This window comes from Cervus elaphus, chromosome 1 (assembly GCF_910594005.1).
Source record: "Cervus elaphus chromosome 1, mCerEla1.1, whole genome shotgun sequence".
Classification (NCBI taxonomy): domain Eukaryota; kingdom Metazoa; phylum Chordata; class Mammalia; order Artiodactyla; family Cervidae; genus Cervus; species Cervus elaphus.
Window position 1 is genome coordinate 84,180,310 of NC_057815.1, and position 25,861 is coordinate 84,206,170.

The following is a 25,861-nucleotide window of genomic DNA, read 5'->3' on the forward strand; positions in this document are numbered from 1 at the left end:
ATCTGCTGTTCAAGCCAAAATGACTTGCCATTCATCAGTTATTCCACATCAGTTTGTAGAGCGCTTGACTTGAATTGACATAATTATAATTGGACAAGCCATTTTTTTTTTTCAGTTGAATTGGGATCAGTGCCTTAATTCTTCCATTTTAGTTTATGACTATCTTCCTCATCATCCATTTTTAGTAAACTAGACAGTCCTTCTCGAAAGTCAAACTATCCCCCAATGGCTTTACTATCTAAGTCAGGGTCCAGGAAGATTTGCTTTTTTTTTTAAAGCTCTGTGTAAAGATATAGGGTGTTAGCCATAAGGCAAGCAAAGGTATATGAATGAGACAGAAACAATTTTGCATCCTGGTGAAGGACTAGGGAAGCAGATCAAATCAGCGAGAATGACCTGGATCATATTTTCAGGCCTGAGAAAAGTATGTTTACTTTTTAACAGCACCATGAATTTTACGATGAAATCTTGGTCTTTATACTATGGGCCCCAAGCCAGATTAATCTTGCGTTCACTGTCAAAATAATAAAGGAAAATATACTGCTGAAATATTTTAATGATCATTCTAAACCATTCACAAGTATCGATTTAGTAAACTCTCACCATGGTCTTCTCTTTATCCACACAACATCAATGAGGCACACGCAGAGCTTACACAGCACGTAGCTGGCAATCCTGGCATTCATACAAGGCACTTTAGCCTCTGTACTAACTGCCCTCCTCCTGCTATTCGTTTGTAGATATTTCTCCCATTTGCTTATATGTCACTTTGTGGGATGGGGCAGTGTGGTCTATAGAATAAAAAAAAAAAAAATAATGACTCTACCTGTTACAATTAGAAATTATACTTTTTGTCAGCCCAGTGTTTGCTACATGGAAGGCATTAAGTATTTTACTTAAAAAGTTCAAGTCATGTCAAATATTTCTCTCTTGCACAAAAAAAGCCCAGGGTTGATTCAACAGGTTCACCTCTCATCTAAGGTAGCAAACATCTAAACTGAGGGAAGAAAAAGGTAGAAAATCTTTCAAAGACACCAGTCTAGCATTGTCATGTCATGTAATAGGGAGCTCAAAGCAATGCAAGTTTCCATGAGGAAGGCACTTGACCTTGGGAAAACAGCGCTGACTGATACCAAAGGGATTAGCAAGTGTTCCATTTTCCCACTCTGTCTTCAAGTACTTTGATGAGCAATTAAAATGCTAATTAAAAAACAATCTAAAACTCTGCACTCAGAAGGTTTGGTAATAATGTACTCACATGTTCTACCACACAGACAAATAATAAGGTCACCAAACAAAGAACAATCAGAAAAAAATAGTTGAATTATCACAATAGTTTTCAAGTTAAACTCTGTTTATGTGTTTACAAGGAATATGTGATGGTGGTGGTTTAGTCGCTAAGTCACAGTAACTCTTCCGACCTCATGGACGGTGGCCCGCCAGGCCCCTCTGTCCATGGGATTCCCCAGGCAAGAATGCTGGAGTGGTCTGCATTCCTTCTCCACATAAGGAACAAAAATACCATTATTCTCCAATGTGAATTAGCTTATATTTCATTACTTTCCCTAGAAAAACAACTTTTTTATTCAAATTGACAATCATAGAAAGATTCTAAGCATTTTCCTAAAGATAGGATAAGATGTAAATTAGTCTAGCTCAGAACAGCTAATTAAAATATTGATAACCTAATTTGCCTAATATGATGGGGCATAGGGTTTTCATGTGTCCCTCTAAATAACCTGGATGTTGGGTTTTTTTTGTCATTCATTCACAATCACTCTTGAGAATGAATTGAAATAGTTTTGAATGATGTGTGTTTTCTGTTCTATTTGGTGTTGCCACAGCATTCAAGCACCACTGTAGTGATATTATTTACTTACAGTCTATACAACTTAGTATATTAATTACAAATCTAAGAAAGCATATTAATAGTTAATAGTGAGAACCTTTAAAAAAAATAGGCTGTATGAGGGAAGCAATTTTTCCTCCATAAATGCCTGGAGGAGGAAATGGCAACCAAAGAGCTGGACATGACTTAGTAACTAAACAAGAACAACAATGCCAGCTATATACTATATGCCTAAGACCAAAAACTACTCAGCACAAGTAAAAGTGAAAGTTAGCGGCTCACAGAGGAGATGCTATTTGTTGATGAAACAAATTCACATAATTTTGACCAAGTGTAATCTATAAGGAACACCAGTCTTTAAAATGGAGAATCATCTTTTTTTTTAATAAGCTAAGTAATAGAAATATAAATATTTAAATATTGTCTAACCCACCTGGGCACTAAATCCAGTATATTTAAATAACCAAATAACAATCTAATTATCTAAAAAAAAAAAATTATGCAGACTTTTGTGAGATGGATCCAAACTCTTGAAATATTTTCCTTCAAAACAGACTTTTGAAAAAAATACTTTCTGTCTATGTTTCCTTCCATTTTATCTGCAAAGGAATGGTCTCTCAAATTAAGTCGATTTTTCTCTACTCCTGCCAATCAGTTCCTGTTACTATTATTGCAATTCCTTTCCACTGGTCTTTTAACCCCAGTCTCACTTGATTTTAATTTCTCCTCTACAATGTCATCATCTGTTTTTCTTCAATGGAAATGCTTATAGTATTTAAAATACACACTCAGAAGTCTTTACAAGAGAACCAAGTCCAAATTCTTTCCCATACTATTCTTTTTTTTTTTTCAAATAGGATCTCAAGTTTTCCAGCCAGTTTTGAGATCCTAGTTGCTAATAGGCTAAGTAAACCATTTTACCCTCTGGATCTTTGTTCATTATCGTCTCTTTTGCTACGCCTTTCTTCTTTTCCGTGCGTACTTAAATTACCTCATCTTTTGAACTGACAGTTGTTTTCACACAAGTTGATTTATTTATGAGCTTAAAAAGATCCTTTACTGATGTGACTAAAGAATGAAGTCCACACGAGGTTATGAAAAAAGTGTATAATGTAACAAATTGTGAGAACTAGCATCACACATGTATCATAAATGCATTTATTTGTAGTTATGTGCTTATGGAATAATGCTGACACATTTTACCACTGAAGTCTCTTTTATCCTAAGTGAAAGTTTGAAAGTGTGAGTAGCTCAGTCATGTCCAATCATTTGTGACTCCATGGGCTGTAGCCCACCAGGCTCCTCTGTTCATGGGATTCTCCAGGGAAGAATACTGAAGGGGCAGCCATTCTCTTCTCCAGGGGATCTTCCTGATCCAAGGATCAAACCTGGGTCTCCTGCACTGGCAGGCAGATTCTTTACTGTCTGAGCCACCAGGCAAGTCCCTAAAGAGATGTTAACTGGGAAATGATTTGCAAAATTGGCACGAAAGCCTATTTTTGGTAGTTCAGTGTTACCCAAACCAGTAAATTACATTACAACTGAAGAGACACGCTGACAAAGCAGCAGGTTTTATACATCGGAGCATTTTTGCAGACCCCAGAGCAGAGGTCCCCAAATCAAACACCTGCAGGGAGTTTGCCTTTAGCATAGGCATGCTGTAAGGCTGCCCATGGTAAGCTGTTCATATGCTTATGTAAGCATAACACCTGCCTACTTTTATGTCCTTTAAAACACTGTGTGGGCCTATCAAACAGTCAAGGAAAATATATTTTGTGGAGTGTATTTCTCAACAACTGCAAATTTGAAATCTCTGATTGAGGTTCATGGAGGCTGCTACCCCTTCCAGGTTTCGCTTTCTGGGCTAAGTATGCTTCCTACTCAGAAAAAGCAGTGAGAAAAATTTTGAATATTACTGTATTTGCAAATCATAATGATCAAATGATTTAATAGTAACACATAGTGTGTTGGCTCATTTACCCTCATAATTAGGTTTGCTGTGATAAGACTACCCCACAGCTTCTATCAGTGACTCCATACAACAAACATTTATTAAGCATCCACTGTCTCTAGAAATGGTTTGGTGCCTGGTGGATTAGAAAATAAATCAGACCTGATCTCTGTGTGTAAGATGCTTATAATGCAGTGGGAGAGACTATTGCAAACAGGTCATTTCAACATAGAAGCTTCCAGGTCATTATAAGTATTTAATATATGTTTGTGGGAAGAACATGTGATGAATAAACAAAAGAATAGATGATGTAAGTGTGGATAGGGTGCTCTGGAGTGCAATCCAAACATGGTAGAAAGAAAGGAATAAAATGGTTTCCTGGGAGAAATGATTCTTGAGGACAAGTAGGGATTTGCCAAGCTAAGAATAAAACTTGGGTTAAAAGAGCAGGCAAAAAGAGACGTAAAAGAAGCATCAAGAAAACTAACTTCATACGTAATTTTGTAACTCAGTGCTCATAAATCTTTTTAAATTCCACATATCATAAAAGCTATAAACACATGCATAATTAATGTCTGCAATAAATAGCTACTAATATTGTTAATTTAAAACATGGAAAACATAGCAGTGAAAAAGGTAGAGCTAGGCAGAAAACAAGACAGACTTTCTCAAGTCTTCAATTCATTGTTTTTCTATGCCGAGGTCTGCTAAGGATGTAGCTGTTCCTCAGGAGAACTGAAATGAAATACTGAACCTAAGGGAGAAAACAGGAGAGTCATTCAGTGCAAGCAGCCTCAAAAGGAATCCTCCAGGCTTCTGAAATATTGTTTTTGATCACGTTCAGACCCATATCATAACCCTCAATGATACCCTTAGGGACTGACCTTCTTTCACTGCATCAAAAGCCTAGATAGAGATGCAGGAGCAAGCTTTCCAGGAAACAAAATGCTGTGTAAATCTCCAACCAAAAGTCAGAGAACGTGATAAAGTGACAATCACAACCTCTTTCTTACCCTCAAACGCCAGCACAAACACCAAGAAGGCATGATTGGGTAACTAAACTATTAGACACTTGGGGAAGCCTTTCAAATAGGAGACTAGGTAAATTGCTTGCCTAAATTTTGTTGGCATAGAGTACTTGGAGTAAGATATCAGAATAAAAGAGAAAGAAAAAGTATGTATGTGTGTGTATGTATGTGTATGTATATAGATGTTTCTGGGGTTATATGCATATATGTACATATATATAATAAACTCATATATATAAACTCATAATATATAAATTCATAAACTCATAGAGAAATATATAAATTCAAATATATATAAATATATATATATATTCTCATATTTCTAAATTCTAAAACTCTCATTGTATATGAAGCCAGCTATTAGGCTTAAATACACTTAAAAATGAATTTGCATTTCTAAAATTTTTCTGGCTTTGAAAATCCTATGCTGTTCTCTTGCCTTTTACTTATCTCACTTTAATTAGGCCTGCTAAAGAAAATGTAAGACACTGGCATAAATTAACAATGCAGAACTTTGTCCAACATATGACGCAAACCAAGTAGCTTTTAAGAAAAATCACGTTATTACTTTTCACAAGACTCCGTAGAGATGAAGGACTCTCTACCTGAAGATGATGCTATTGAAAATGATTAGTCGGTATTTGTATACTCTACCTGAAGAAGCTAAAGGTCAAACAATGACCCACAGAGCCTACAGAAGCACTCTCACTGTTACTGATAACAACACTGCCCCTCCCTTTTTCCTTCCCTTCAGATTACACCATCTTTTGCTGAATCGTATCACTTCATTTCTATACTGCAAGCACCAGCGTAATGTCCATGCTATTGTGGCCATCTATTGGGTGGCGCTAGTGGTAAAGAATCCCCATGCCAATGCAGGAGATTTAAGACATGTGTGTTCAATCCCTGGGTCTGGAAGATCCCCTGGAGAAGGAAACTGTAGCCCACTCCAGTACTCTCACCTGGAGAAACCCACAGACAAAGGAGTCTGGTAGACTATGGTCCTTAGGGGTAGCAAAGAGTCGGGTACAACAGAAGTGACTTAGCACACATTATATCCTTGCTAAATAGAAAAAATGATATTGAAGCTTTAGAGACTACAAAGGACTACTTAGTACATTACCTCATCTACCCTACAAACCTACTATCTAGGGGTTATTATCCAAACACGAGGAAAACACTGCTCAGGATTTAAATAACTTGACAGGCTTATACATTCAGGTTCTCTGGATGTAATCCTCCACCCACCACAGCAGCTTGCCACAAAATTAACTGTTCTGAGTTATCTTAATGACCTAAGCGTTCTCAGTAATGGGACATGTTGGATGCCCACTCAGTCAGGTGGGAAGAGAAGAGAAAATTAAGGCCAGGCAAAATTGGGATTCCAACAATAATCGGCTCCAGAGATGCACCGCAGTTTGGAAGACTAGTCCAAGAAGGCAAATTCCAGAAAAAGGAGCATAAGTTGTCTTAGTATTCATATCTAAGGTGACTATTCTGGTTATGGAAATATGCCAGGAAATATGGAAATATGCCAGCTTTGTCCCTGGTCAAAGGTGATACTTGTAGGTTGTACCCTCATAACTGATTATAAATGCACATCAGGGTAAAGGACAAACTCCATGATTTAAAAAAAAAAAAGTTCCTTGTAGGCAAAACTTCAAAGATTAGGTAGATAGGTTATCAGATCTCTGGTTAAACTGGGTATCAAGGAAGATCTCTTATTTCAGCAAGGAGCAAGGGAATAAACACAAGAAAAATAACCTAGACATAGGAGACACAAAACGGAAGTTTTGGAGAAAGACACACCTCAACTGTCTTATCAGTAACTGTGAGTGCATTTTAGCATCAAAAATCCCAAGCCTTTGGCATGATATTAATTTCAGAACCTCTGCTGGGTCATGGATAAAATAACTCATGCTTGATTCTATTAAGAATCTATGGAGTTGGATCTTCAGGTTGAAGTAATAAATATCATGACTCTGAGAAGCAACTAAATCTGTTTCACTTCTCTTTATCAATCCTGTAATTCAGTTCAGTTCAGTTCAGTAGCTCAGTTGTGTCTGACTCTCTGCGACCCCATGAATCACAGCACGCCAGGCCTCTCTGTCCATCATCAACTCCCGGAGTCTACTCAAACTCATGTCCATCGAGTCGGTGATTCCATCCAGCCATCTCATCCTCTGTCGTCCCCTTCTCCTCCTGCCCACAATCCCTCCCAGCATCCGGATCTTTTCCAAAGAGTCAACTCTTCGCATGAGGTAGCCAAAGTATTGGAGTTTCAGCTTCAGCATCAGTCCTTCCAATGATCACCCAGGACTGATCTCCTTTAGGATGGACTGGTTGGATCTCTTCGCAGTCCAAGGGGCTCTCAAGAGTCTTCTCCAACACCACAGCTCAAAAGCATCAGTTTTTCTGCATTCAGCTTTCTTTATAGTCCAACTCTCTCATCCATACATGACCACTGGAAAAACCGTAGCCTTGACCAGATGGACCTTTGTTGGCAAAGTAATGTCTCTGCTTTTTAATATGCTATCTAGGTTGGTCATAACTTTCCTTCCAAGGAGTAAGCATCTTTTAATTGCATGGCTGCAATCACCATCTGCAGTGATTTTGGAGCCCAGAAAAATAAAGTCTGACACTGCTTCCACTGTTTCCCCATCTATTTGCCATGAGGTGATGGGACCAGATGCCATGATCTTAGTTTTCTGAATGTTGAGCTTTAAGCCAACTTTTTCACTCTCCTCCTTCACTTTCATCAAGAGGCTTTTTAGTTCCTCTTCACTTTCTGCCATAAGGGTGGTGTCATCTGCATATCTGAGGTTATTGATAGTTCTCCCGGCAATCTTGATTCCAGCTTGTGCTTCTTCCAGCCCAGCGTTTCTCATGATGTACTCTGCATATAAGTTAAATAAGCAGGGTGACAATATACAGCCTTGACATACTCCTTTTCCTATTTGGAACCAGTCTGTTGTTCCATGTCCAGTTCTAACTGTTGATTCCTGACCTGCATACAGGTTTTTCAAGAGGCAGGTCAGGTGGTCTGGTATTCCCATCTCCTTCAGAATTATCCAGTTTATTGTGATCCACACAGTCAAAGGCTTTGGCAAAAGCAGAAATATATGTTTTTATGGAACTCTTGCTTTTTTGATGATCCAGCAGATATTGGCAATTTGAACTCTCGTTCCTCTGCCTTTTCTAAAACCAGCTTGAACATCTGGAAGTTCACGGTTCACGTATTGCTGAAGCCTGGCTTGGAGAATTTTGAGCATTACCTTACTAGCGTGTGAGATGAGTGCAATTGTGCGGTAGTTTGAGCATTCTTTGGCATTGCCTTTCTTTTGGATTAGAATGAAAACTGACCTTTTCCAGTCCTGTGGCCACTGCTGAGTTTCCCTAATTTGTTGGTATATTGAGTGCAGCACTTTCACAGCATCATCTTTCAGGATTTGAAATAGCTCAACTGGAATTCCATCACCTCCACTAGCTTTGTTCATAGTGATGCTTTCTAAGGCCCACTTGACTTCACATTCCAGGATGTCTGGCTCTAGGTGAGTGATCACACCATTGTGATTAACTGGGTCATGGAGATCTTTTTGTACAGTTGTTCTGTGTATTCTTTCCACCTCTTAATATCTTCTACTTCTGTTAGGTCCATACCATTTCTGTCCTTTATCGAGCCCATCTTTGCATGAAATGTTCCCTTGGTAACTCTAATTTTCTTGAAGAGATCTCAAGTCTTTCCCATTCTGTTTTTTTCCTCTATTTCTTTGCATTGATTGCTGAGGAAGGCTTTCTTATCTCTCCTTGCTATTCTTTGGAACTCTGCATTCAAATGGGAATACCTTTCCTTTTCCCCTTTGCTTTTTGCTTCTCTTCTTTTCACAGCTATTTGTAAGACCTCCTCAGACAGCCATTTTGCTTTTTTGCATTTCTTTTCCATGGGGATGGTCTGGATCCCTGTCTCCTGTACAATATCACGAACCTCCATCCATAGTTTATCAGGCACTCTGTCTATCAGATCTAGTCCCTTAAATCTATTTCTTACTTCCACTGTAACACCCACCTAACTACGTGACCCCTAAGAGGGATTTGAAAATTTTATTTCAAATTGAAAGTTCCTTGTAAACCCTAAGAGAGAAAGGTTTAATTGAAATCTTCAACTGCTGTTAGTTTTCTTAAGTCAATTTTTAAACATTTTCATTATGATTAAAATTGTGTTACAAAATTCACAATATTGCTATTAATAGAATCCATGAAATAATGCATCATAATTTTCAAAAATAGTTCATTAATAGGTCTGACCAATGCCACTTTATTGTACAAATATTAAAGTGCTGAAAATATTTAGCTTATGAAGAAAACACAGTTTTAATTTAATAGATACTATAGATGTCATCCACTATTTAGTAATTGAAAAATAGGAAAAGAAAAATATGTACTAATACACTGCAATAAGTTTTCATATCTGCATTATAATTTATATTAGTTCTGGTTAATGCATTTGTTTTACTCATTTTAATTAAGTATTTATAGAGAAAATTCCATTCTGATCATCAAAGTACACCATTAAGTTATCACTACTCAGTCATAATCAAAATACAGGTAAGCATCATTTCCATAAACACTGGCATTTTATGAAGACAATTTTCTGTCCTTTGGATTAGGGGAAAAAAAAATGTGTACTTACTTGATACTATGAAATGTTACCAGCTCACTTTTTAAAACAAAAGGATCTATTTTTGACATACTTAATTGTTGGTTTCTGTCCCTAAACAAAGCTGAATTCTAATGATTTTCCAGTCAACCTAGGGCTAATCAATGAATGAGAACAAGATGTACCTGGATCCTTATGCTTGCTTAGGTCCTCATGAAGAAAACTGAGTAAAAAGATTATTCTGGGGTCACATCCATGTTTAGTTACAGTGAAACTGTTCTGGAAAACTAGAATATGGGAAGAGAAAACAAACCTCAAGCCTGGAAGGGACACCTGAGCCCTGCTGACTAGGTCTCAGGTAAGTTTGAGCACTGAGCAGAGAAGTAGTATAAACTCCGGTGCATGGAGGCAGCAGTCAACGCAGTCATGATCCTCTGGATGGGAGAGGAAAAGGACTGAGATGAGACACATCTGAACAGTCACTGTGCTTTCGCCCCATGATGGTCTCAGGATTTATACACAGGGTGGGGCTTCCTTGGCGGTCCAGTGGTTACGAAGCTACCTTGCAGGGCAGGGAACACAGGCTCAGTCCCCCATCCAGGAAGATGCTACATGCCATGGGGCAACTAAGCCTGAGCACCACAACGACTGAGCCACGACTACTCAGCCTGTGCGCTTAGATTCTGTGTTCCACAAGAGAAGCCACACAGTGAGGGGACCACGCATCGCAACTAGAGAGTAGCCCTTGCTCTCTGCAACCAGAGAAAGAACATGTGCAGCAATGCAGACCTAGAACAGCCAAAAATAAATAAATCAACATGGGGTGAGAACTCAATTCCCATTTACCAGAGACTTTCCTGGTTTAGCACTGAATTTGCTAAAGGTTGTCCAGGTTATTGTTCATACAAAATTTTCCTACTTTTGGGGGAGTTTAAACTCTTTTAGATGATATATTTCAAAGCTCATTTATTGTTCTGTGTTACTCTTTTGTCCAGAACTAAAGGACAGACAGCTCTGAAAAATATGCCTGGCCACCACCAGAGATGAACAGTACAAAAAATGGTGACTTCCAATAGGGTTGTCTGTATTGTAGATTGTTAGAAAACCTAAAAAGGGTGAAAGTGAAAGTTGCTCAGTCGTGTTTGACTTTTTGCAACCCCATGGACTACGTCCATGGAATTCTCCAGGCCAGAAAACTGGAGTGGGTGGCCTCTCCCTTCTCCAGGGGATCTCCCCAACCCAGGGATGGAACCCTGGTCTCCTACTTTGCAGGCGGATTCTTTTGCTGAGCCACAAAAGGGAAGGTGGTAAAACCCCTTTCTCCTGGGATTCCAATCCATCACCATTAATGCCAATGCAAATGTCTCCACCGTAATCAGGCAGGTGAGCTTACTCAGGTGTCAGTCTCTGGGCATAGATGGCACTCTCTAGGAGCATAGGTGGCACTTAGTAATTACAATTCTTTTGTAATTACCGGCCCATTGCTTACAAATCAGAAGTACAGCAAAGAGATACACACATACATATTTATACATATGAACACACACACACACACACACACACACACACACACACGTAAAACAAAACTAGCTTTAATTCAGTTGGGGGGAGGAGCCCCCAAAGGGTTTCAGTGATCTTCTCTGTATTTTTCTATAAATCCCTGTAAACCAGCTAATCCCCTTAATTTCCCTAACCTCATTTTCATCTCCAATGCTAATTTCCCACCAGGTTCTAAAATCCCTCGGTAAGGTATCTCCTTGGTCTTGTTTCTCTTTGTCTCCTTCAATCCTTCCAATTTCAGGAGGAAGCTTTCTCGCTGCCTGTTCCTAAGTAGACCACTATTGTGGACTCTACAAAATGAGAGGTGGTTTGTTCTAATAAGAGGGAATCAAAAAAGAGATAATATAGAGTATTAACTCAACCAACGGCCATGAGAACATTCAGATTGTCTGTAGGGGCCTTATGTAAATTCAAGTTTACAAGTTCAGGAAAACAAGGAAATAAATGTTCATTCACTAACGTTCATGGAGTAAATATGCATACACCCATGCTCTCTCTCTTTCTCACACACACACACACACACACACACACACACACACACACACACCTGTGTATGAACATTCATTCTGCACAAAGAAATCCCATTCACAAATTCTTGTTTTCATTATAATGTGTAGGACAGGCGTTACAGAGCTGAATTTAAACATACTCTGCCAGTTTTAAAAAAGGAGTGAATTGGATATTTGTATTTGTAGAATGATTCCTGTATGCAACTGCTATTATTGTGAAAACTTTGGCTGGAAGGGAATCTCTATTTGCAAGTACTATTGGGCCTTTGCTAAGGAACAATTAAAGGAAAGAAAGGGAATTGAATACAATTCCCCTTTTAGCTGTCAGGTCTCTCCCTGTGGAGCCTCACATATCCCCAGGAGTATGTACCCCTCCCCAATCCTACCACAAAATCAATAATATCTAAAGCAGACTAGACAAAGAGAGAATACTTATGGATCTCAAAGAGGTATAACCCTCATGTATCAGGTCATATGAGTTCATATAATAGAAAGTCTGAAGCCCTCGGAGGACCCAGAACATTGCTTCTTCCCCCCCTCCATATCACTGTGTTCTTTCCACATAAACATCTGCATGACCTTTCTGCCTATTCTACATCAGGATTCCTGTATTAAGTTCAAGATATCAAATAGTCTTGTATTCATCTTTGTCCTTTTTACAGAGGTTGGCCCAGGGTTTTGAATATATCAAAGCATGATGAATATTTGTAATATGAATGGGACAATCTGAACAGATACAAAACACAGTATTTGAAAGAAAGATAAACTGCTGCATTATAACCAGAAACAGGATAGTTCTTTTGCCCAGTTCAACAGTTTTTAAATAATTGGTTTTAGTGGTCATTAATTTAAATGAAGAAATTTTACATTTAAGCAGATATTTGTTTAGACTTCTCGACATACCAGGAAATCTGATGGCTCTGGGCCTCTTTTCCCTCTGTCAGCAATTGGCTGGGGTGGAATAAAGAGACTCTTTAGAAGGGCTGTGTTTCAGTTTGCCGTAGACCTCACCATTCCCTGTTATTTTATACCTGGACTCTTTTACTCACCTGATTTCTTGGCCTCAGTTTCTGCTTGTGGGAAAAAGAAGTTAAACTGGTTTGTGGAGGTGTATTTGGAGCCTCAGTAATCTCTGCGCACCCACAAGTCTAGCTGATCTTTAATTCCCTGGGCATTTCATGTGAAAGCATGTATACATTCATGTGTGGCTTTTTCTTAGGGATGGTTTCATCAAATTTTCAAAAGAATGTATATCTCAAAAAATCTAGATTGAGGAATGAGTCCCTCAATAAGAAAATACCTACTAAATACCTACTATATGCAGAGTCTTGAGATCTCAGATCCTTTAAACCTTGAATATCTTACATTATGCATACAGGTTATATAAACACACATATACAACACCTCAGTTTTAACAGGGACTTTCCACGTAGCTAAGAAGTAATCAAAGATTCAGAGGAACACTGACTTAATTCATATTGTACTTCAGACTGAATGGCACTCTCTCAATATCGATTCTCAGCTGAAACTCTCATTTCCTTTGGATGATGATCTCTGATCAGACCTCTCAGTCTCCACACTTCAGCCATGGCAAGGGAGTACAGAGAAAGTCTTCAGACTCATGATAAAAGACTTCCCAACCTGAATCTAAAATAATGTCTCAAATTTATACAAACTGTGACATTTTAGAAAATCAAAGGGCTTAATATTGACTCAATTTGAAGCATTCCATCTGATTAAATATACAAGGACTTTCTTTGGTATTTCTTTGGTATTTAATGATCCTTGAATCTAGATGCAATCTTGCAAGCTGGAGCCTCTTCTTTGTTTAAAATATTATTTATTGGCTCATCTTATTTTTATTTTTTAAAGTGAGTTACATACGCCCCAGAACAACTCTTTCTGTGTTCTCGGCAGATTTACTTACCACCACCTGGGTTATAAAGGTAGGCTGAAACTAGAGGAAGTTTTTAATCCCACGAAAAAGATTGCCATTAAAAGGAATTTTAGAATTGCTAAAAAAAAGAGAACGGGCCCAAATGCAGGTGCTTATGCAAAACCCCACATCACCAAACTAAGACTTAAAAAATTAGTTTCAGTTTTTCCAGAAGTGGAATCTGAAAGCAGTCAATCAAGAATCACCTGATCAACATTACTTGGGTCATCTGCCTGACCCTGTGTGTGTGCTCAGTTGCTCAGCTGTGTCTAGCTCTTTTAAGATTCCGTGGTCTGTAGCTGGCCAGGCTCCTCTGTCCATGGGATTCCCCAGGCAAAAATACTGGAGTCAGTTGACACCAGGGGATCCTTCCTGACCCAGGGGATCTTCCCCACCCAGAGATGGAATCCAAGTCTCCCAAGTTTCCTGCATTGCAGGCAGATTCTTTAATGCTGGGCCATCAGGGAAACCCATCTGATACACCCTTGATGTCTCCTAAAGCATACTTTGTAGCCAAAGAGCTTTGTTGTGGAGGGTAATTTTCTTGTTGCTGCTCCTTTCTGTCCATAAAAGTCTTTCATTTTGTATAGTCCTCAGAGTTCCTTTCTATCCACTAGACTGGATGCTGTCTGATTCAAATTGATTTTGCTCAAATAGACACTTACAAGGCTTAATATGTCTCAGTTTATCTTTTAAAGAATCCAAGAGGTCACCTCCAAAATGGATACGCTTTCCTGGAATAGTACATTGAAGAGGTTTTGAGAAATGAGAGCCACCCTATTTGAAACTGCCAAATGTGCAGAAGCAACATTCTCATTCCAGTTTTCTGCACAGGGTCGAGTATCTTGCTCCAAAACTACAAAATATTAATGGGAAATTCTTAGCAAGAATAGGTACAGTTATTGGTGCCAAGTCAGGGGGTGGGGTGATAAAGAATATGCAAAGGAGCTTGTTTCTAATGGTATTAGATATGCCTTTTCAGAATTACTGGGAAAGGAAAGCTTGTAATACATATGTATATTATGTATACATATATATATATCTCTCCTAATGTTTTAAACTGGATTTTCTGACCACATACAAATATCAACTACAAATTGGCACTTGCCATGGGCACTTGCCATTTACCTCTACAAAGATTAAATAAAGTGCTGTTGCAGCTGCTGATTTTCAACACCCTCTGAAAGACATTCAGGGTGGAGAGCAGAAATGAGGTACTCTGCGATGGGGGAAAAAACTGGCAGAACAGGACTTTAGATATTTAGATATTTTCAGGTGTCAATTTCATGAGCCCAATTCTTGTATATCCTCCTATCTAGAAAAACACTACAATCCTTCATGGTGATGATGGCTCTTTGTGACTAGCAAAAACCTTCTGCAAAAAAATATGTGCTTGATTGCATGTACTTCCCCTTCAGCAAAACCACATACATAAAGACCTCCCCACTGCCTCTGTGGAGCAGTTCCTCAGAGCCGTCTGAGGAGCTGTCTCCCAGCCTGCAGTTCTCATTCTGCCCCCAAGAAAACTTAACTCACAATTCTCACATAGTGTAATTTTTTTCAAGTCAACATAAAGATATTCAGACACTATGATGACTGACTTGCAAAATTGTTCCATTCTAAAGCACTGTGCCTACTTAGTCACTCAGTCATGTCCAACTCTTTGCGACACTATGGACGGTAGCCAGGCTCCTCTGTTCACGGGATTTTTCAGGCAAGGATACTGGAATGGGTTGCCATTTCCTCTTCCAGGATACCTTCCCTACCCAGGGATCGAACCTGCATCTCCTGCTTTGCAGGCAGATTCTCTACCTTCTGAGCCATCAGAGAAGCTCTCTTAAAGGGTCAAAATGGTGTATTTTATGTATGAATCTATAACAATGAATGGAATAGGAAATGGCAACCCACTCCAGTATTCTTGTCTGGAGAATCCCATGGCCAAAGGAGCCTAGCGGATTATGTATGGCCCATGGGATAGGAAAGAGTTATAATGAAATTGACTCATATAGCACTGTGGATTCCATATAACTTTATCACATACATTATGCTGCATGACCATTATAAGCTGAGAGCAGTCAGTGAGTAGTAGTGGAATCATCACCCACGACCACACACTCATACACATACACACTAACCCACACAATTCACATATACAGTATTTGAATGTGTACACACACATTCTCACACACTGGCAGATATACACATTCAGAATTCACACACGCTCACAAATATATATATATACACACACACATATATATAGGTACATGCTCACAAATACGGTCACGCATACAATACACTCACATATGTATGCTTCTGGAATGTGTATTGGGTCTAAATTGTTGCTCTTCTACAACTGTAGTGTGCTAAAGATAAACTTCCTAAATCAAAATATGTGGACAAGAACTCATGTACCTCAATTCTCTAGCACAGATCCATAAATTAAAGGGAAACAAAGAAAGAAAAGGAACTGTAATTCCATTCCAACTAAGAAGGTTTACAATTGTAGGAGCTTATTTGTCAACCTTTTTGTGTCTTGAATGTCTCCTTGATACATCGGGCCAGGCTACTTGCTCCATGATGATAAACTTTGTCACATAATAACAGATATATTGGGTTTCTGAAATACCCAGATCTTGAATTGCAGTTACAATGCTTGTAAACAGAGGCAAAAACATGCCAGGGAAATTGAAAGCAGGTGTGGTGCCTAAAGAGCAAGGGCTTACTTAAAGGCTTGTTAGCTAATATCACGAGCATTCACCCAAATCTGACCTCTAAGCTCCTTTACAAGCATCTAACTATGTTTCTCCGCAAAACAAATTTTTTTTCCAATTTATGCTTTTAAGTTATTTAACTTAAAAGTCAGAGCAAAAATGAGCCACATGGAGAGACCAGAAGGAGTGTAGGTGGAAAGATTAAAATTGAAGCATAATTCACTGTATAATGCACATTTCCTTGCCACAACTCTGCTCTCTCCACCTCCCTAAAGCTCCCTTCTTCATCACCTTTTCTCTAATATTTCTCTGTGGTTCACCCACATCATTTTTCTCTTAGATCTTCAGGGAGCTGTACTGTAATGAAATCTCCAGTTTGCTAATGGGCAATAGAATAATAGAGTTGCATGCTGACCCATATTTTGCATGTTAATTTGTGTCAACCAGGGATAGCTTCCTTTTTTTGGTTAAATGTTTCCACCCTGGGTGAAATACTAGATGAAAAACCGCAGACAAATCAAGGACACAAACGACCAGTAGTAAACAAGCAGCTGTCTTTCAGTTCTTACCACGTGGAAAGACATTCATCTTACTCTAATTGGCCTGGATGGTAATTGTGAGCCGGGAGACAATTATCAGACAAAAGGAGTCCCTGGTTTGCACCTTCGCATTCCAATGAACCACCTGCTTTTTATTTGTTTCTTTGTTTCATGCAAGCCTCATCCAATCCCCAAAAGATGATCCAGAGTAGAACCTCTTGGCAAGGGAAGAAATACAAAGGAAGGAATTTAACCCAGAGGGTTTGATGTGAAAGGGCTGAATTGTTCCCTCTTATGTTTCAGCAGTGCCTGAAATAGATGTGGGAGAACCTGATTGACTTGGACCCCAAACAGGCAAGTCCTAGGAAGAGAAACTCAAATCCTCTTGGTTCTTGAACTTTATGGCCTTAGACCAAACCAGGAGCATGTGTAAAAAGACATTATTGAATTATAAGCAGCTCTTCCCTGTCTTCCCAAGATGTTGGATGTGACAAGGGGATTTTATTCACTGAAGATGTTAAATGTCATTCCTATTCCTCAAACTTGCTGTGTAAGAAAGTCTGTATCGAGGGTTATTCTTTCCACTCACTTTCTAGGTCAATAATAATGTTAAATATTTCAGTCGTCACTCTGTGTCAGGCTAAGTCATTTACATACATTATCTCAGTTAAATATCCAGGATACATAGTCATTCTTATGCCATTCTCATAGTCATTTTACAGATGAGGAAACTGAGGCTTAGGGAAATTAAATTATGCAAGCTTGTGCAGTTAGTAACAAAATGAACTATTGTACCCAACGCTCTCTGATACTATACTCTCACCCTTAGCATTTATTATCACTATGATAAAAAAGAGGCAAAATCAGAAGGATACTAAATAATCATGGATAATAAACAGTCTGTATTATTAGTTAGCAGTGTTCAGTGTTACACTATTTCTATTACACTTTAGCACATTTCTCACCTGAACCTCACAACCACCGAGAATGATAGATAAGGATTTGTAGTTCGCTTTTGATGAATGAGAACCCTGGTCGAATGACTTTTCAAAATCACACAACATATATGCGCGCTCCCAGCCTTGTTATCACATACACACAATATGGAGCAGGAGAAATAAGACTCCAAATTTTTGATAATTTAAAAACTGTCATCTTTCCTGTGGGTGAGATTTACAAGCTAAAGTATGAATGTCACATGGCCCCAGGAAAATTTTAGCTAGACAATATGATTAATAAGATTACTGGTAGGGTTCTGTGTAAGTGCAAGAGGGAGTATATATATTCTAGTAACAAGAGAAAGAATTGAAGAAAAACTTTGCACCATATCACACTGGTGAAAGAAGTAATGCAAGTTTGCATAAATACACAACTTGAATCTTTGAATGGAGGATAATAATTTTTCCAAAGAAGACCTCAGTCATCTGGACAATGGTTTAGCATGGGAGGGAGAATCCAGGAAATCAGTGTATTCAGAAGAGTCTTTTCCCAAATATCCATTGTTTATTTTGACAGTCTTCTTGACTCTAAAACAATGAGAGATAATCAGTAACAGTTGTTTTTTGTTGTTGTTGTTTTTGTTTTTTTTTTAATGATATCCTTTTGACCAGATTGGGTCTAGGACCTGGTGAAAACAGAAACAAATTTTTTAACTACCATAAGGGAACTTACAAATGAAAGTGGTTACAATCCATCCATACATACCTGCAGTCCATGTTCAGATCTAACAAAGGGTTAAGTGGTCTGCTATAGATTTCAGAAGTTCAGAGAATAAAGTAAATATTTGCCAATTTCAAACAAGTTGCTTAGAATGCAATCACCAGATCCACTGGTATAGAAAACTGCATTAAATCTCCCCCATGGAAACTAATTTATCCATGAGCTAAAAGACATTTACATTGTCTTTAAAATTCAGTGTGGTTGAGTGTAGCTGTATTAATCCAAGTCTCTTCTGGAATATTTTCACTGTAGTTCAGCCATAAAAGCTATCAGGGCATTTCACCTGAAGCCTATGGTGCCTCTCCCTTGAATATGTAACCTTGAGCGCTCTTAATTGCTCATTAACATCCATTTTTCTTTAGCTGTAGTTAGATGCTTCCTGTCATCCATTTCAACAAGCATTTCTTGAAAATCATTACTCATCACTGATTTTTTCCCATTGTTTGCTATTTACTGGCGAAGACTATACACTGATGTCATTTAATCTCATAAGTTTTATGCTGAGACAAAGAATATGTCTCCTTAATGACTCACATACAGAATTTAAAATTGGAAGAGACCTATGGGTTTTTGCTTGATTTCCTTCATTTTGTCAGTGGGGAAACTGAGGCAAAATATTTAAATGGCACACCCAGCCAGCATAGTTAACAGTTGATATTGGAAGAGACCCACTCTTTCCTTTTCCTTTCTTTTTACATTTCTCTGGGCTGTCTCATTCCCATGGAATATTTATAGCCTCCTGGCATTTGAAAGCAAGTTAGTAGAAATATAATTACTACCTGGTATTTGCTACTGAATGGATAAAATAATCCAGACCATGGAGATAGGAGGATGGGTTGACGCTGATGCCTTTAATCTGCCATGGCCAAATGCTCTTACTTTCCTGGGAGCTCCTGCAGACTTCAAATAAAGATATGTGCTCCTTCAGTGTTAAACAGATGAGAGAAGGCCAGTTGTGAGTTCATAGAGCTTTGGTGAAAACAACAAAACAGCTCAGTAATGTGAGGGGTCCAAGGAGTTCCTTGTCCAGATGGGATCAGTAATATCTCTGTAATGCAGATATGGCCCAGCTATTGTAGGAGGCTGATTCACATCTGGAAATGATTTTCCTACCTCCGTGAGAGAAGTGCACCTTTTGTGGTAGTGGTCATTTACCCGCTGAGTTGTGTCTGACTTTTGCGACCCCATGGACTCTAGCCAGCCACGGTCCTGTGTCCAAGGGATTCCCCAGGCAAGAATAATGGAGTAGGTTGCCATTTCCTTCTCCAGGGGATCTTTCTGATCCAGGAATAGATCCTGTGTCTGCTGCATTGGCAGATGGATTCTTTACCACTGAGCCACCAGGGAAGCCTGAGGCTGAGTCAAAGAGCAACCTGTGGGTTTCTTCCACTCCAGGAAATAACGGAAATTTCCACACAGTAAATTTTAAGTATGTACAAAAGTCACAGCACCATTCTCACTTCATGGCCATCGTGTCTACTAGAAGGAAGAAACAATCACAAAGTTTACAGAACTATGTTGTGCCTTTTATTTTTCATCCTAACTCCTAAAATCTAAAGACCAGAGAGCTAATCAGAAGGAAAAGAGCAGAGAAGCTAGACCTGTTTTATCCACAAGAACATGTGAAGTGACTATATTGTTGGTTAACATCATTGTTTCAAAGAGCTTTAATGGTTGATTTTTGTCCTTAGAAATGCTTTTAAAGTAAAAATTGTGTATTATCTTTATAAAGACATGATTGTAACATGCGTTTCTGTGTTTTGAGTGCCAGGTATTGGGTTAGGTGCTTGGGAACCATGGTTCATTTCCTCCCCTCTTTCACTGCACAAGGAAAGCTTCATTGCCTTTTTTCTTTCTTTCTTTTTTTTTTTTTTTTTTTTACAGACAAGGACACAGACTTGGTAAGACTAAGTAACCTAAATCACATAGCTAATAAGTGGAGGGACTGTTGAGTATGTCTTTCTGACTCTAATTCTTGGGCCCCAGAGGGAGTATGAAAACAGAACACTTGCTCAACGACCGTACATGTGCTATGTCGCCAGCTCTAGAGATATCACACTGTCTGACTCTAGGGCAAAGAGAAGATTAAAGAAATTAGTCTCGATTAAAATGTGATGGCAATTGGGGATAGAACAGTCATTGTCTGGAGTATTTCAGAGCAATTCTGTAGATCCCTGACTTAAGGTGAAAGTAAAAGTCGCTTAGTCATGTCCGACTCTTTGTGATCCCATGGACTATACCGTCCGTGGAATTCTCTAGGCCAGAATACTGGAGTGGGTAACCTTTCCCTTCTCCAGGGGATCTTCCCAACCCAGGGATTGAAGCCAGGTCTCTCACATTGCAAGTAGATTCTTTACCAACTGAGCTAACAGGGAAGCCCTCCCTGACTTAAAGTTATGTCTAATTTTGCTGAAACAAAAATTTAAATTGTGCACATCTTGAGGCAGAGGGACTGCTGTGCATCAGTGATTCAGTTGTTTGGGAATGAGACTAGCCAACACCAGCATCTTCACATCGGTGTTGCTTGCTTTCCTCTGCTGGCCACTGCTTTGATCATAAGTCTCATGAAATGATAAACTTAGGTTTATGGTGACAAGCGGTTTAGAAAACAAAGCCATTTGCCCTCCCTTATTTCTGTACTTTAGAGAGAGCTAAGTGAAGTGAAGTGATAGTCACTCAGCCGTGTCTGCTTCTTTGCAACTCCATGGTCTGTCCATGGAATTCTCCAGGCAACTATACTGGAGTGGGTTGCCTTTCCTTTCTCCAGGCGATCTTCCTGACCCAGGGACTGAACCTGGGTCTCCTGCACTTCAGGCAGATTCTTTACCATCTGAGCTATCAGAGAGGCCCAAGAAGTCTAAAAATGTGACAGTTCTTGGTTAGAAATGCAAACAGAATAAAATTCTTTAGAAATTACTTCCATTTGGTAAGTCTTTTTTTGTAACTTTTTTTTTTCATTTATTTTTATTAGTTGGAGGCTAATCACTTTACAATATTGTAGTGGGTTTTGTCATACATTGACATGAATCAGCTATGGATTTACATGTATTCCCCATCCCGATCCCCCCTCCCACCTCCCTCTCCACCCGATTCCTCTGGGTCTTCCCAGTGCACCAGGCCCAAGCACTTGTCTCATGCATCCCACCTGGGCTGGTGATCTGTTTCACCATAGATAATATACATGCTGTTCTTTCAAAACATCCCACCCTCGCCTTCTCCCACAGAGTCCAAAAGTCTGTTCTGTACTTCTGTGACTCTTTTTCTGTTTTGCATATAGGGTTATCATTACCATCTTTCTAAATTCCATATATATGCGTTAGTATACTGTATTGGTCTTTATCTTCCTGGCTTACTTCACTCTGTATAATGGGCTCCAGTTTCATCCATCTCATTAGAACTGATTCTAATGAATTCTTTTTAATGGCTGAGTAATATTCATGGTGTATATGTACCACAGCTTCCTTATCCATTCTTGAGGGGTCATTGTCTATTATTTACATGGACTATCATAAAAACAATGATATTTGCAAATTGAGAATATAATCCTTCTGGATATCAAGATTACTCAGGCTTTGGATATCTACATGTCAAATAATGAATTTGGACCCCCTAAATCAAACCATATATAATAAATAACATGAGTAAAAGACCAAACTATAAGAGCTGATCCTGTAAATAAAACTCTTAGAATAAAATATAGGTGTAAATCTTAGTCATCTTAAATTAGGCAATAGCTTTTTGGCTATGACACCAAAAGGCAAAAGCAACCACAGGAAAAATAAGTAAATAGGACTTTACCAAAATTTAAAATGTTTTTGTACCTAAGGATACCACAAAGAAAGTGAAAATGCAATTCACAAAATAGAAAATATCTGCAAATCATACATTTGACAAGAGTCTTGTATTCACAATATATACAGAACTTCAGCCCTCAATAATAATAAGATGACCCAATTTTAAAAATTGATAAAGGCTTTAAATAGATGTTTCTCCAAAGAAGATACATCAAAGGCAAATAATACACATAAAGATGCTCAACCTTATTGCTTATTAGAAAAATGCAAATCAAAACCACAATGAGATACTACTTAATACCCTAGTATTATTATAATATGATGATAATAATGGTGATGATGATAATGGTGATAAGGATATGGAAAAGTAGTAATTTTCCTACATTGCTGGTGGTAATGTAGAATGGTGCAGCCACTATGAAAAACAGTTTGACATCTTCTCAAAAAGCTAAACATAGAATCAGCAAACCATCCAACAACTCTCCCCTGTGATAGGATCTAACTTCATTTTTTGACGTTTGACTGTTAAGAGCTCTTAAGTCTCACCACTATCTTTCTCTGACCAAAATAATACAAAAGCCCAAGTATTCCCTCTTTTGGCATTGTTGGGTGATTCAAACTACTGAGCCTCCTCCCCTTGTGTGGGATCATCACTCTAGCTCTATTCTCTAACCACAAAGTAAAAACTCAAGCCAGCCTCCTTTTCCTTCCCCCTTTAGCAATTTTTGGGCTGGATTAGGAGGCCTGCCTTGCTGTCCCAAGAAAGTCTCATTATAAAAATTTTCCATACCCTCTTGGTTTGTGTAGCAACAGCAGTCTTGACATGCAAACCAAATTTTGGGTGAGGCAACATCCTGTTTCTATGTAATGACTTCAGCATAGTCCTAGGTATTTGCCTAAGATCACTGAAAGCATATGTTCATACAAAACTGGACATGAATGTTCATAGCTGTATATAATAGCCAAAAAGTAGGAAAAAATCCAAATGTCTCTTAACTGAGCAATAAACAATTAAAATGTAGTCTATTTATACAATGGGATATTGGGCATAAAAAAAATGAAGCTATTGTATGCAACACATAATGGATAAACTCTGAAAAAATTACACTAAGGGAAAGAAACCAGTCATGAAAGGTCACAAATTCTTTGCTTCCACTTTCGTGAAATGTCCAGAATAGGCAACTTAATAGAGGTGGGAAGTGGATTAGGGGCTGGGGAGAGGGGAGGATTGGGGAATGGCTGCTTAATGGGTGTGGAGTTTCTTTGGGGATGAGGATATGCTCTGAAATTAGATAGTAGTGAAGACTGTGAATGTACTAAAGCCCAGCAACCCATATATATTAAAGTGGTGACTGTTAAAGTATGTTAATTATATTTTAATGAAAAATAATTAAAAAATAAAACACATTTTTTTTAATTAAGAAAGATTACCCAGGTTTATCACCTTTAAGTAAAGCCTTGGTAACCCTATTCTTCACTCAAAAGATACTGATGACTCCATATTAATCAGAGAGTTAAAAATCTAATATCTTATGATTTCAGGACTGTGATGTATAAGCGAACCCAAGTCTCATCTGTTTATATTTTTCACTATTCAACTTGAACCCTTATGTTCCAGAAACACCAACTGTGCCCAGACTTCCTTCCTTGTATACCTGGTGTTTCTCTGCTTGGGATAGATCTAATCATTCTTTTGGAGTTCTTTGTCTTTTGAGGTCAAGTTATAAAGCTAAGCATCAAGTCCTCCCGAGAGTGTTTTCTCCTCTTTGTCTCCTAAAGCATTTTATCAATGGATCTCTCCCACAGTTTTCTCAAACTCTTTCAATTTTGTACTTGACTTTCTGCCCCTGTCATAACTTTTCTACATTATGCTAAAATCCTTGGCAGCAGAATACTTTGTTTTAACTTTTTCTTTTTAAGATGTAGATACTAAAAACAAATGGATTTAAGAAAAGGTAGGTGCATGGGTAGGTGAATACATTTGCAAATTAAATAACAAATTGAATAACAGCAAAGTGCACTGAAAATTGTAACAGGAAATATTGAGCTAAGATATTCCGTTTAGTCTTACTCTCTCTTCTATATATTTTTGTTCACCTTGAAAATTTCTAGTGCTCCTTGTGTAATGGCTAATATGTTATCTGGAGACTTTGTACACTTTCATTCATCTCAGAAATCTCTATGGTTTCATTTTGTGATGAGTATAGATTTATTGTTAAGGAGTTACAATCTTGAACTTCTATTCCATTGCTGTTGTGCTTAGTCACTCAGTTGTGTCTGACTCTTTGAGATCCCATGGACTATAGCCCGCCAGGCTCCTCTGTCCAAGGGGATTCTCCAGGCAAGAATACTGAAGGGGGTTGCTGTTGTCCTCCTCCAGTGCATCTTCCCAACCCAGGGATTGAACCAAGGTCTCCCTCACTGCAGGCAGATTCTTTACCATCTGAGTCATTCGGTTACACTGTACATATCGAGTGAGTTTCACTGACAGATGTTGTATCTGCCAGGGGTGCTGCAGGGAACCTTGTATTGAGAGGGAGAGGAGTGCCCTTGGGAGAGAAAAGAAGTCTAAAGCCCTGAAAACACGAATGGGTTTGACTTGTTGGAGGGATGGGATGGGGAAGTGGAAGAGAGATTCAAGAAGGAGGGGGTCTATGTATACATATAGCTGACTTACATCGTTGTATAGCAGAAACTAATGCATCATTCTAAAGCAATTATATTCTAATAAAAAATGTATTCTGGAAAAGAAAAAAAAAAGACAACTCCCTGCTTTTCTATTTTGTATATTTCCAGTTTTGAGTTGTTCCTTTGATTATTTTTCTCTTGGGATATTCAAAACATAAGGTACTCCACCTCATAAATATATTACTGTTTAAGAAAAAAGAAGGGAGAGTGACAGGCATTGTGAATGGGGAGACTAATCTGTAGTTTCAAGAGTTAGGTGCTAGATTATACAGGGCTCGGTAGGGCATTGAAGAGAGTATGTTTTATGCTAAGAGCAATGAGGATCCACTGAAGGGATTGAAATAGTGACATAACCTGAGCAAATTTAAGCTTTACAGAGTTAACTCAGGTCAGTATGCGGCTGTGTAAGAAACAGATTGGATAGAAGCAAAGACAGAATCAGAGAGGATGGCTAATAGGATGCTCTTGTATTAATTCAGATGAGAAGCGATGAGAGCAAGTGGAAGTGAAATTAAGAAGACATGTACAGATTTACTGGAAGAGGAAATGGCAACCTACTCCAGTAATCTTGCCTGAAAAAATACCATGGACAGAGGAGCCTGGAGGGCTTCAGTCCATAGGGTCGCAAAGAGTTGGACACAACTGAAGTGACTTAGAACATGTGTACAGATTTAAAATGAATTTTGTGTTTAGAAGTAACAGAATTTCTGTGTCATTTACTAAAATGGGAAAATACCCTATCCTGGGCATCGACATAATACTTATGTGGCTTTAAGTGTATCCCAGGCATAAAGACTACGAAGATTCTAAAAAGCATGGACTTTGTCTTTCTGGTCTGAAAGACAATGTCTTTCAATTATGAAAGTTGAAAATCAATAAACTTTTGTTTAATGAGTAAGACAGAATTTATGGTATTATAT

At 38.5% G+C, this 25,861-nt stretch overlaps 1 protein-coding gene across 2 annotated transcripts in view; it reads right to left on the reverse strand.

The window, feature by feature from the left end:
• Positions 1-25,861, reverse strand: part of LRRC4C (leucine rich repeat containing 4C) — a 1,337,050-nt gene that overhangs the window by 897,580 nt on the left and 413,609 nt on the right. The gene's annotated exons all lie outside the window — the stretch shown is intronic.